The sequence below is a fragment of the Nylanderia fulva genome, unplaced genomic scaffold (assembly GCF_048542155.1).
Source record: "Nylanderia fulva isolate GAGA-0341 unplaced genomic scaffold, ASM4854215v1 Scaffold7, whole genome shotgun sequence".
Taxonomy (NCBI): Eukaryota; Metazoa; Arthropoda; class Insecta; order Hymenoptera; family Formicidae; genus Nylanderia; species Nylanderia fulva.
Genome location: NW_028190807.1, coordinates 4,622,654 through 4,634,897, shown reverse-complemented (window position 1 = coordinate 4,634,897; position 12,244 = coordinate 4,622,654). Strand labels below are relative to the sequence as shown.

Here is a 12,244-nt window from a genome sequence, read left to right as displayed (position 1 = left end):
TCTCTCTCTCTCTGATAAAGTTAGATTAAACATTTTAGAAACACTCTGTACCACGCCGGCTAATCATAGATATACATTCAACATTTATTCGTGCAATTACGCCGAACAAGAGAAGCTACTCTTTAAATGGATGTAAAATTCACGAGATTACACGACATGAGGATTTGTGTCTCCTTGTCCTCCAATTGCGATTAAATGTTTCCGCCCTCTTGCGACTTTGATGCTCCGTTTCTAATATCGCTATTCTAGTGACAAAAAGAAGAACATTTTATCATTTCTTTTTGTTTCCCGTGGTTATAGCGTTTGTCGGAGCATACTCACAAGAAAATACAGTGACGGTACCCAAGGATAAACTCGCGTCGTAGCGCAAATGTAAAATGACATGAACATTAAATAAAGCCTAGAATAGCGACAACATTCTGCGCGTCCTGCAAAGCCTCTTAGATAGAAGTAAATTGTAAGTCTCTTACCCGACTGGTCAACGCCGTAAGCACTTTCGTTTGGTCGGCAAAAACAGCTTGGAGCGTAAGGAGATTAGAGTCGTTATAGCGTCAGCCCCGGAGGACAAAAGTGGAGGAAGTTTCATGCGAAAGTCGCGACCCTTGTCTAACGTTTCGCCATCTCTCGCAAACGCAAACCGTGCAAAGTGACGGAAAGCCGCCTACCGCTACAAAAGAATCACAGTCGAGATGTACTAAAGTACAAGTTGCGTAACGGTGCAGACGACGTTGAGCTTGCGCGAGAAAGGAATAATTCACGCGACGAAAATGCGAAGAAAGTTTCTCTCTCCGCCATGTCGCGATGCTATATAGCAAAAGAATCTCGTCTGTATACGATGGAACGCGCAGTCTAGATTTCTTTCCGCGTTCAAATAAAAATTCTTTCTTAGCTTTTTGTAGTTATTGAAATTTCCATAGATTAATACGTAAATCAATTGAACGTTACATTTTCGATTGATATAATTTTTCGAAAGAGTAATTTCAGATATACTTACAGTGATGCGTCAGACTGGTGGTCAAAATCTGCTTATTAGCTTCCGCGTACTCGGCAGAGCTGAAAACAAGAAATTACATAATTTCAAATAATTGTTAATAATGTTAAGTAAAGCAGAAATATCATTAATTATTGATAAATAATGTATTTTATTCAAAATAATTTCTGCTATAATTATTATTAGTTGTATGTGCAATACAAACATCTTAATAATTATGAAATTTCTCAGTACAGATAAATCTCGGTTTATGCGGGTCTCGAGGATTAATGCAGCTACTTTTCTTAGAAAGCACGGTAGGAATGCTTGACTAGATATGTATGCAAAGCGGCCCGCATTTTATTTTATATGTCTGTTGCTTCTACACGCTATGCAGTAATCTACATAAAGATAATTTTAATATGTAAAACTTTTCGTGTTTACCGTCACATAGGCAACGTATAATTTTAAGAAAGCGAAATAGAAGATGATAGAAACATGTGCGCATAATTTTTTTTTCACCAAATTGCATATTATACTAAAATTATTTTTTTAATTTAAAGGAACGATCCCAAAACTGTTGATATAAAAAGTTACTGTTAAATATAAATATAAATATAGCGTAGAGAGTAATTGCACAAAGAAATGTATAGAAAAAAAAAATAATCTTATAATATCCGAATAGGCTTATTTTTAATAATCGACATATGATATAAAAAAAATATAAATGATCTACATATATCAGACGACTCTCAAACGGATGTCTCGGATAACTCGTTTGTGCCGGCGGTGCATGTTTGATGCCGGAAGTGGCTCGACTTCCAGGCCCCACCGTCATCCTCTCGTAGCGGTTTCCGCTAGCTCCGTAGGGTCATTAGCCAACCATTCATTATGCAACTGCGAGGCAGTATTGCGTCAATATGGGGGGGCGGCAGATTGTTGGCCCAATCGATAACAATGCGCCGTGTTTACCAGTCGGATAATCAACAGATGCAGCCTCGCCTTCCAAGACCAAGCAAGTGGGAATTACGGTCCGCCTCGCTCCGAATGATATTGCGTTCCGGAAGTGTTAACTTTCCTCGTCCCCCCTCCCCTTCCTCCTCGGTAATCCGACGACGTCGATTGCTGCTACCTCTACTATCTCGCAAGTGCCTTTTAGTCAGAAGCGAGCACGATTACAAGCTCATCAATGCTAAATGATACACATGATCGAAAAGCTGTTCGGAATTTGTAGCCTAATCGCGCAGATATCGTTACTCGTGTGATCGAATTATTCCGATATGATTTTCCACTCTGCAATTTACATGGTCGAGGTAATTCGAACGCATAAATCGGCTTTGTAATTATGCGTTTATAATTATACATGGATGAAATGTATTGATTTTCTAGAGAGATTGCTCAAAGTGTTCAGCCACACGTGTTGAATTATGTAGAAAAAAAAAATGACATATTTGAACAAATGATAGAGCCAAAAATCGCGATATAGAAGCCAGCAATAACATTAGAACGGTGAATGATATTTCATCGAGATTGGTCGCGCTAAACTCGCGCGGTATCACTGTACACGACAAGCTATGTATTTTGATGCGTTCGTTACGAGCTTGCTTTAATCGCGATTGCAGGACGGTCGAGCGCGTTCAATCGCTCGAACCCAGCCGAACTCTGTATAAGCCAGCGTCTGTGTGAAACGACGAAAATGGAGGAAAAGAGAGAGAGATGCCGGAAGTACGGGTGTCGTGAGATGAAACGTCGAGCGCGATATTCCCGCGCGCAGAACGACGCTCCCTTTGATCTAAGTTGCCGGGAAAGCGAGGCGAAGGGACAGCGTGCGTAGCTGTCGCCCAGAAAGTTGAGAGTAATTTGCTTAGTTGGATTAGATTGTGAATTTTGTGCCGCGGTGTTTGAGTCGCCGTTCGTCTCGTCGCTTCCTCCCTCAAGTACCGTCTTTCCGTTTCTCTCTTTCTCTCTCTCTCTCTGTCTTCCTCCAATTCACTATCATCGGTCCTTGCACTTCTATCGCGCTCCCAACCTTATAATTACAATATCATCTTCAGAAATGAGCTTGCCAATTCGTTGGATAATGCAGATGGTCCCTGATTTTCCGTGCTTTGATCTGTTGGGCTAAAGCGATCGCGGCAGCGGAACCACGCAGCCGGGAGTAATATTTATCCGTCGTCGAACACGACGGATATAAACGAGTCGTGCGACTTTTGGGATCGTATGATCGCACGTCTACCGGAACGAGACGAGATTTTGCGCGGATAAAGGGAGATCATATTTTCCTCTTCGATATAGCATTAATCCGAATTTTTCTTTTCATTTGTGTATTTTTAACAATTTTTATATACACAACCAGTATAACAAAACAAATTCCTACACAACTCGATTCACATTTACTCTGTCCATATACGCGATTTTGCACGCGCACGCGCGTTACGACAATTCGTCGTGATCGTCGAATCACACTCTTTTGCAAATAATCGCACACGCGCTATGCCATGCGATCGGTCGCTCAGAGTGATCGGGCCGACCCAAATTCCATTAGTGTCGAATTATGCGTGGAGCTTTCGTGATTCGCGTGTAGATTACGATATCGGTAGACGCGCGTACGTACGTGTATGCTCGGGACGCACGAGTGCACGCACGCAGAGAGACAGAGAGAGAGAGAGTCGGATATAATCCCGTCGAAACGGTGCGGTGGTACGTTTCCGTATGCACGCTCGGTGGCTCGGGGTGTATCTGTGAACGGGAGGGATGCCTAACGGCATTGCGAATCCTATACAAGAGACTTCGGGCACGAATGGCGGATCAATGTTTTATCGATATTGCAGCAGACGCAGCGCTCTGATGTACGTCTCGAGTCGGTGATACGTATATTGCGCGTGCTTTCTACCGTTTGCAAGAGGATTTATGGATTAGCGTTTGTTTATCGTCGCCCTTGCTACTATTTTTCCCCGGTCGGCCGTTCGCGTTTTTTTTCTACCCTCTCCCGGACGATCCGCAGACGCGGAAAGGGGCATTAAAATAAGCGATCCGAGAAAAAGTACGAGACTCGCGACACTCGATACACGTTATGATTCTTCCGCGTGCGTCTCTCATTTTCCTTTTTTCTCTCACATTACACGCGGAAAACTTTATTCGAAAGAAATATATTTAGGAATATAATCTGTTTCTTCTTTAATTCTTTTGCAAGTTATCGTTAGTTGGATTTATTTAATTTTTATATATAAATAAATTACGCAAAATTATTCGATATCGAGATATATACATATATATGTATATATATTTGAAAATAAAATGAAACAATTTTGCGATCATACAATTGGGGAAAAAATGCTTGGCGGAAGGAAGCAGCAGAATTTCTGTAATGGGTAGAGAAGACATAAACGAAACATGTTAGAGTAGACAAAGAAGCGATGTGCCTAGCTCATGGTCGAGCCATGCATGAACGCGCGCCTAGAATCCGCGATGTCGACAGCAGAGAGGAAGGTAGAGACGTGAAGGAGAAGCGGGAACGGAGAGGGAAGGCCAGAGAGAGGTTACCGCCGTCAGGAAACTTTTGTTTAAAATTGGAATTCCTTTGCGGCTCGTTGGGACTAGGAATGCAGATAGGGCGGAGGCGACGAAAACCGTGAGTGGGCGAGAGACGAGGTCGCCCGGTGGAACGGAAGAAATGCGGATGGCTGCTGAAAAAGGCGACGTACGATATTGTTTCATCATAAAGGAAAGCTTCTTGCTCGCGGGGCGAAAGCTTTTAAGGAACGCGCCGTCAAAACTTAAGCGCGTGTTGACGCACGCCTCTGCCGCGTAAACATTTTGATATACACCGCGGATTTTCGCAAATTAGACCGACGTGCGCATATATCGATCGTACGCCGCGACTGCTAACAACAGTCGACAGAGATGGCTAGTAGTAATGTAGGACTAGTAGTAGTAACAGTCACAGTAGTATCCGTCCGTAAGTAGTAACAGTCACAGTAGTGTCCACCAGTAGTAAGGGATTATTTTATTCGGACGTTTCGTCAAGTTTAATCATAATATTGCATATAATAATAAAATTTCATATTATTAATTATTATATTATCAATATATATATATTATTAATTTTATGTTATTAATTTTATATTATTAATTTAAGATTTTTTAAGAGAATAAAAAGAATTATAGAATTACGTATCAACTTTATTGAAGTTATAGATATGACTAATGTAATTTCAGAGTGAGAGAATGAATAAGATTCGATTCGCGCGGATTTATACATTTCGAATAAGCCGTAACAATTGAGCAATTACGTGTTGGCCCAGTATAGCAATCGTTTAATTAATTCGCAGGTATCTCACGTACGTCTGGAATCATGTTCCTGGTACGTGTGCCGCTATCGTGGCTAAACGCATTAACCCATAATTATCGAAATTACAGATCCGTGCGACAGCCAACCGAGGAGGCTCCACACTGTGTGTCGTCTTCCAGGATTCTCTCTCCTCTCGCCTGCTATGTGGCCCACTGCGGGTAAGTGCATCCCATCTCGCTAATTATTCCAACATAGCCACCGCAATTTTCGAGTCGTTTTTCTTCCTCTCGCTTACTGGCTTAAGAAAGCGGATTACGATGGCTTCATCGTTTTAAGAAAATTCACTCGCGAGAATTTTCTTTCGTGGAAGGCTCGATATTAGTATATTGTGTCAATCCGCACGTGATACACATACTATTTTGTATTACAAGTGCAGGCAAAGTGGCTTTGTGCGCGTTTTCTGGGCGCGAGGTGGTCGATCGCCATCTTGCGGCGGCGTGGGAAATCGGCCGCTTTCCGCACAGAAAACACGCACACAAAGTGCCACTTTGCCTGCACGTGTAATACAAAATATCAAGTCACACTCGCTGCGTCGATTATATATGAGTCCGAGTCGTTGTTTGCGTAGAGCGAGTTTCAGGAATGTCGAAAGAGCGCGAAGGTGGCGAATATTTTACAGAGAAAGTGGCACCTGGCGTGGAAGACGCCTTTAATTTGCAGTTGGTACGATGTCGCGAGGGGCGTGGGGGGATGGGATGTCTCTCGTTGGAATTTCGCATCGAAATCGATCACCCGGAACTATGAAATATCGCCATCGACGATGACGTATTTCATTTCGCCCATCAGTTTTTTTTAAAGGCAAGCATCACGGATATCGACGACCTTTCAATGAAATAACGGATCCCCCGCGAAGAAATAAAAAGGAAAAAAAATTTCGCCACGTTGCAGCTGTATAGTGTAATTGCGGGTGCAGTAAATACTTATATTCCGGAAGCAGTGACGTGGAATAGGAACGTAATTAAAAAAAACGTTTTATTCCGTCTTGCATCGAGCATTGTTTATGACATATTATAATGTAGCGATATTTGTTTCGCGCAGTTGTAGTGTCTTTGGACACCGATGGAATTTCCTCTCTCTCTCTCTCTCTCTCTCTCTCTCTCTCTCTCTCTCTCTCTCTCTCTCTCTCGCTTCAATGCGTATTAAATTAATCTTACGAGAAGATCCACACAAAGTACGAAAACTTAACCGGTCGCGCCAAACTTTTTCTATTAGGTATTATCTAGATCCCGGAACACCGCTTATTTCCGTCTAGAAAGTGTTTTATTTGTTAATGCTAGGCCGTCTTATCATACTCGTTATTATTCAAGAGTCACGAAGTACCGCGCACACGCGATCGTTACATACCGTAAAATGGTCTCTCGCAACTGTACTTCCTATAGCCGGACGGGTTCTTTCAAAGTTCAGCATTTTTACGAAGCGTTACTATCGTATCGAGATCATTCAGCTATTTTATCTTCGTCGCAAAATATTTTCTCGAATGAAAAAAGAAATATGCATCATTCGGGAACGATAGGATAATACACGATAATTTTGAAATGTTAGACTCTGTCTAGAGAACTTATAAAATTGCATTAAATTATATTAAATGAAATTATATTATGCTTGTGATGAAGAGCGAGCGTGTAAGCTAATGTGTAGAGACAGGATAGAATTTTAGATAGATAAAATTTTTACTATTATTTCCAATTGAAAGAGAGATAGAGTTTTACTTTCTGCGCTAAGTGTTTCCGTCCTCCGACTTTTATCCTGATGAGTACTGGACGGGGTGTGGCTGATTCTGTCAAGGAAATTTAGTAGCGATTGTGGCGTCCAGCAATTAGAGAAAGTAGGTGCATAAAGTTTCTTCGACTCGTAACAAAAGGCACTTTTATAGCATGAATTCCTAAGTGCTGAAAATTATGCGAAATTTCTTAATTTTTTGTTTAAATTACTTTTAAAATAGATCTCAAAGAGAAAATCATATTATCCAAAGTAAAAATAAAATAAAATAAAAATAAAAATATGCTTTTTATTAATGTATAATAAATATTATAGATATAACATACATTTATGCAGATAATTTATACATTTATATGTATATTTATCACTTTGTTAAAATTTGTACAATATTATTACCATATGAAAACTGCACTTAATTACTCTCTATATAACATACAAATTACCATATACTTATTCATTCTGTTTTGCTGTGCTAATCAGTATCGATAATAATTATATGACGCAAATTAAATGTTACGATAAAAAATTGTAAACATTTGTAACGACATTCAATTCTTATTTCACCACGCAGCATTAGTTTCTATAAAATTTACAAAAATTTATTACGTAGCATTCAGATTCTTTCGTGCGATTACATTACATATTACAATATGAATTCTAAATTGTGTTCCGAGAAAATAGAATAACACATTCGCGTGCTAATAAGATTTATGAGTTCTTTCGAGAAGTCTCTCTTTGAAATCAAAAGCACATGTAATTATAAAATTTCCATTCTTTTCCGATAAGGCCTATATTATGTATATTTCGGCAAATTAATTTTTAAAATAAAGTCAACACGCGGGCGAAACGTGGCAGGCAAAACACTGTAATCGCGTAGTTGGCGCGTATGCACACGGAGTTTGACGAAAGTTTGGTTTCCGGCCGCGTTGGTACTCCGACGAGGTAGAACTTTATGCTAATTCGACGCGCCGACTGTACAACATTAATAGGAGTCCAACTAGCCGTTGCAGCAACGCTTCCCACGATCGTGGAATGAGCATTGTGCAATGGTCTCTTGTGAGGATGATGATGATGCGGCCAAGTCGAGAGGATGATGCATCGATGATGCACACATCTAATTTTCGCGTTTATATTGGAATAAAAAAAAAAGCGACGCGTATTATTCGACGTAGATTATTAATATGCCGTGCGCTTTTCGCGCACATTATAAGAACGATAGGAGCTCGAAATTGGTGATAATAACCCCTTTGCATCCGCGTTGCATTTATACGTAGGAGATGCACGCATGTGTGTATGTATATGTGTGTGTTTGTTCGGTACCGTCGCGGAGAGAAGCGCGAAAGCAACGAAGCCAGGGGTTCCTTGCTACAGGCGTCACAACTCATCCTAATTACATCTACCCTCGTTTCCGGATTCTAGGGGTTTCCCGTCAGGAGAGTACACTAGCACTTAATTAGTATTGCCAACCGGACTTGCCGGCGCGGCGCGCGCGCTGCAATTGAGACGTTTAACTATATTTCCGTCCCGGAGAATTATTACCTTCTGATTTACGGTCCGCGCAGACATTGATAATGACTTTCTTCTGTCACGGGCAAGAATTTAGAGAAAAGATTCATGCGTTTATTGATCCATCCATACTTTGAATATAATTGATTCATACAATTTCAAAGATCCATTGAAGCATACAGCTTTTATATGAATGCATTTAATGTAATATTTTATTATAATGGACGATGTGCAGAAATTGTAGCATATTAAAACGTTAATGGCAGTGAAATTGTTAATATCGTTTGTTTAATTCTTTGTAAAAGATTTTACTAATTAATCCGTTTTACATAAATTGATACCGTTTGTGAGAGATTCACAGCCTACTTTTAAATTTAATTGTAATAAATCCGGTGTGATTAACGAGCAAGTGGTTGTCGGGTTGTCTGAATATATATGGTACATCACGAGGAGCATAGCGCTCCGGTTTCGCAAATCATTTATAACCTAGCATTAAAAGATCTTAACGCTCGTGTAGCGTAAAAAATGAACAGGCCGACCGAGTCGGGCCCACTAGCAATTTCGTCTCCCCGGGACATTCTTTCTAATTACCAGAGATTTATTAACGTTGTCGCTGCACAATCCACTTCTTGCATCCCGTGCCACCTCCTGCGCGCTTCCCTTAAGCAAGTTCACTCTGCCCTATCCCGTGACGATCATTCCTAAAGTAATTGCTCTTGTCGTGGTCTGAGCTAAAAATCAGAAACGCAACACTTTTATTGCATAATCGTTTTATTTTTTCATTTCTCCGTAATAGCGTATCAATTTTTAATTTTTTTAATTTAATATTTTTTTACACTTATTTCTTTCTCTCTCTCTCTCTCTCTCTCTCTCTCTTTCTCTCAATTAAAAAAAAAACATTTGCAATTATTGCAGTTAATAAAAATGTGAAAAAAATTACTTGTCTCTTTGATACTATTTTTCATGTATGTATAAACATTTTTTATTAAGTCATATAATTTAATTATATTAATTTCAGTGTGCTAGTTTACTTTATATTCCAAGTTTACTTTGTTTTATATTTTACAAATAGATGCTTGTGCATCATTATATTTGATCAATCAATCGTGCATCTTTATTTGTAATAATAAAATAATTTACTCTTTCAAAACAACAAAATTATGACGGTTTATTAGGTAGAATGATGTGAATTGAAACGATAAAAGCATATAGCCTTATTACTATGAAGGGTACAAGCAAGAAAGCACCAAGCTAAGTAGGACTAACCGAGCTACGAGGGTATTTCGGTGTAATGGGGCGAATCCTATTTGATATTTAACAACTTCCGTGATTGGGCTTTTCTTTATTTCCCTACTTCTTTTCACTACATTAACGAATACGCTGAAGATTTTAAATTCGCTCCAAAAAAAAAAAAACATTCGCAATTATTTTAATGAAATAACTTATTACATTCTATAATATAATAACACGGTTATTTATTCATACTCCATAATGCATAGATTGAAATTTTATTTATACACATATGTTTAGTTATGTTCTGTGATATTTATGTAGATAACATATGATTTGTTTGTGTTATTGCATAAACCATACATTATTCTGCATTTGGTATAATCAAATATTCGGTATAATTTGGGACGCGCAATATGGCTTGATGATGACATTCACGCTATCATGTCAGCTATTGCAACTGAATTCGTACATTATCTCGATTCGTGCATCTGAAATAATTTTCGAAATAAAGAATAAGTGGCTTATTACATTGCAAGCTTATTGAGACAGAATTATTCCGCGAAAAGTAAGATACGCGTCTTCGTACCATTGAGTTTCCGATTTTAACTCACAGCAGCTCATTGGGGTGAGCTGCCGGATGACGGAGAAAAATGGGCAGCAATTTTCCTCAAGGGTAGTCCGACGAACGCGAAGTAAGAAAGTCAAATTGTTAGGTACGTTCTTAAAATCACGAATAAATCGAAATTGAAGGGCGAGAAGGAAATGAGTGATGACTTCATTAAATAATTTGAAAAAGAGAACTAATGGTTTTTTTCTATATTTCACAGGATAATGACATAATTCTCATGAAAATTTTTTTATCTTTTGAAAACCATATAGATATGCACGAATAATATTTTGTGATTAATTAGTATAGTATTTAATTGATTAATTATGAAACGTATTTACAGAAAGTTATTGAAAATACATTCTCGTAAATTTGTAATCGAAGTATAGATTAAGTTTCAGGTCGATACAAGTAAAGTAAATGTACAATCGTTATTCTTTAATTATTACAAAATTGCCTGTCAGTTTCACTTGTGCGATTCATTTTGTGTTACAACTTATTTTCCGTTCGTCTTTCTCTTCCACTCTTCGTGTCCCATCGTCTCTTTACTTCTCGCATTGAGGGTGACTGATTAAAGAAATCCACGTCAGATGCTCGCATCTTGGACAGAACGCCTGTCAAAAGGTTACGTTAATTGCCTCGCACTTGATTGATTAACGTTCAGATCCTATTAACTATTGAAAAAGATTAGAGAAAATCCTCTCGAGCGCAGATAGATAGTCCCAACGTTACGAAATCTGATTTGTTTCTATTGTAAAGTGAAAAATGGTTCTTTGCATTTCGGTAAGCATATTATAACAAATTGTATGGATTAGTTTGAAAATTAATTATATGCATACCAATGAAATAATTGTTCAGTTTTGGAATACTGCGAATGTTTGCATTACTACCAAAGAATTATTATATTTTAACATTTGTGGACTATATTATTTAAACAAATTAATTATTTAATATATATGCAAATATAAAAAAAATATATATATTTATCAAACAAATTTACCGAGCATTTAAAACAGTTGCAGTGTAATCAGTAATATGAGTAATAGAACAGTAGAGTCAATATTGCGAACAACATACTTTGCATGAGAATACAATCAGTGCAATTCAGCTGGTGCAGACACGAGAAGCATATCACTGTGAAATCAGCTTCACGATGATATACCGCTATATACACATATGTATATACTATATACCGCACATACCGACGGATTAAGTCAACGATTGAGAATAGTATAATGTCGAAGATAATGTAAATAGATTCAACTTATCAATCTTATAGCAATTGGCAGTAATTTGTTTTATTATTACGTACAAGAAACACTGTCAACTCCGAAGAAGCCCCATTTTCCGTGAAAGACTGAAATATATTCGGATAGCCGTTAATAAACGCTGATATATTGTTATCATAATCGTTGTATTAATAGACAGCGGCAATTAAAACTTGCGAGAAATGATTCCGTCGACGTATAACGATGTGCACGGGCGTCTGAACTTCATTCAGCCTGTCTGGAGAAGCCTTGAATTCTCGGTTTCGCGCAAGTTATGCGAATTGATACCAGTAATTAAAACTTTCCTCAATCGTGTCATGATTGTGCTATTAAAGCAAATCGCATTTATCGGTTCATTCGAGATCGGCTAAATGTTACTACTTGTGCGATTTTTAATATTGTATTTATTTTTTTGAAATAGGTATATTTGTAAAATTTTTATAATAGAAAAATAATATATATATATTAAGCGTCTCTCGAGCAAATGGTTCGTTTTTCATCAAAATAGTATTCAATTAAATATAACATTTTGAACTGAATAATTGGCCGATATATCATATAAATTTTATATAACACGTCGGCCAATTATT

At 38.2% G+C, this 12,244-nt stretch overlaps 1 protein-coding gene and 1 long non-coding RNA gene across 8 annotated transcripts in view; one reads left to right on the top strand and one right to left on the bottom strand.

Annotated features, from left to right (window-relative positions):
* Window positions 1-12,244, bottom strand: part of Ten-a (Teneurin-a transmembrane protein) — a 472,969-nt gene that overhangs the window by 320,922 nt on the left and 139,803 nt on the right. For 6 of the 7 annotated variants that reach the window (XM_029314062.2, XM_085488619.1, XM_085488617.1 and 3 more), the window contains exon 1: window positions 995-1,046. The gene's annotated coding sequence lies outside the window, so the exon portion shown is untranslated. Of the gene's footprint in view, window positions 1-994; window positions 1,054-12,244 lie in introns of those variants that run through there. The other variant, XM_029314061.2, reaches the window with a different exon arrangement.
* LOC146720411 (uncharacterized) overlaps window positions 4,894-12,244 on the top strand; it is a 146,408-nt gene continuing 139,057 nt past the window's right edge. The window contains exons 1-2 of the long non-coding RNA XR_014926092.1: window positions 4,894-4,928; window positions 5,390-5,479. This is a non-coding gene — a long non-coding RNA (uncharacterized LOC146720411). The remainder of the gene's footprint in view (window positions 4,929-5,389; window positions 5,480-12,244) is intronic.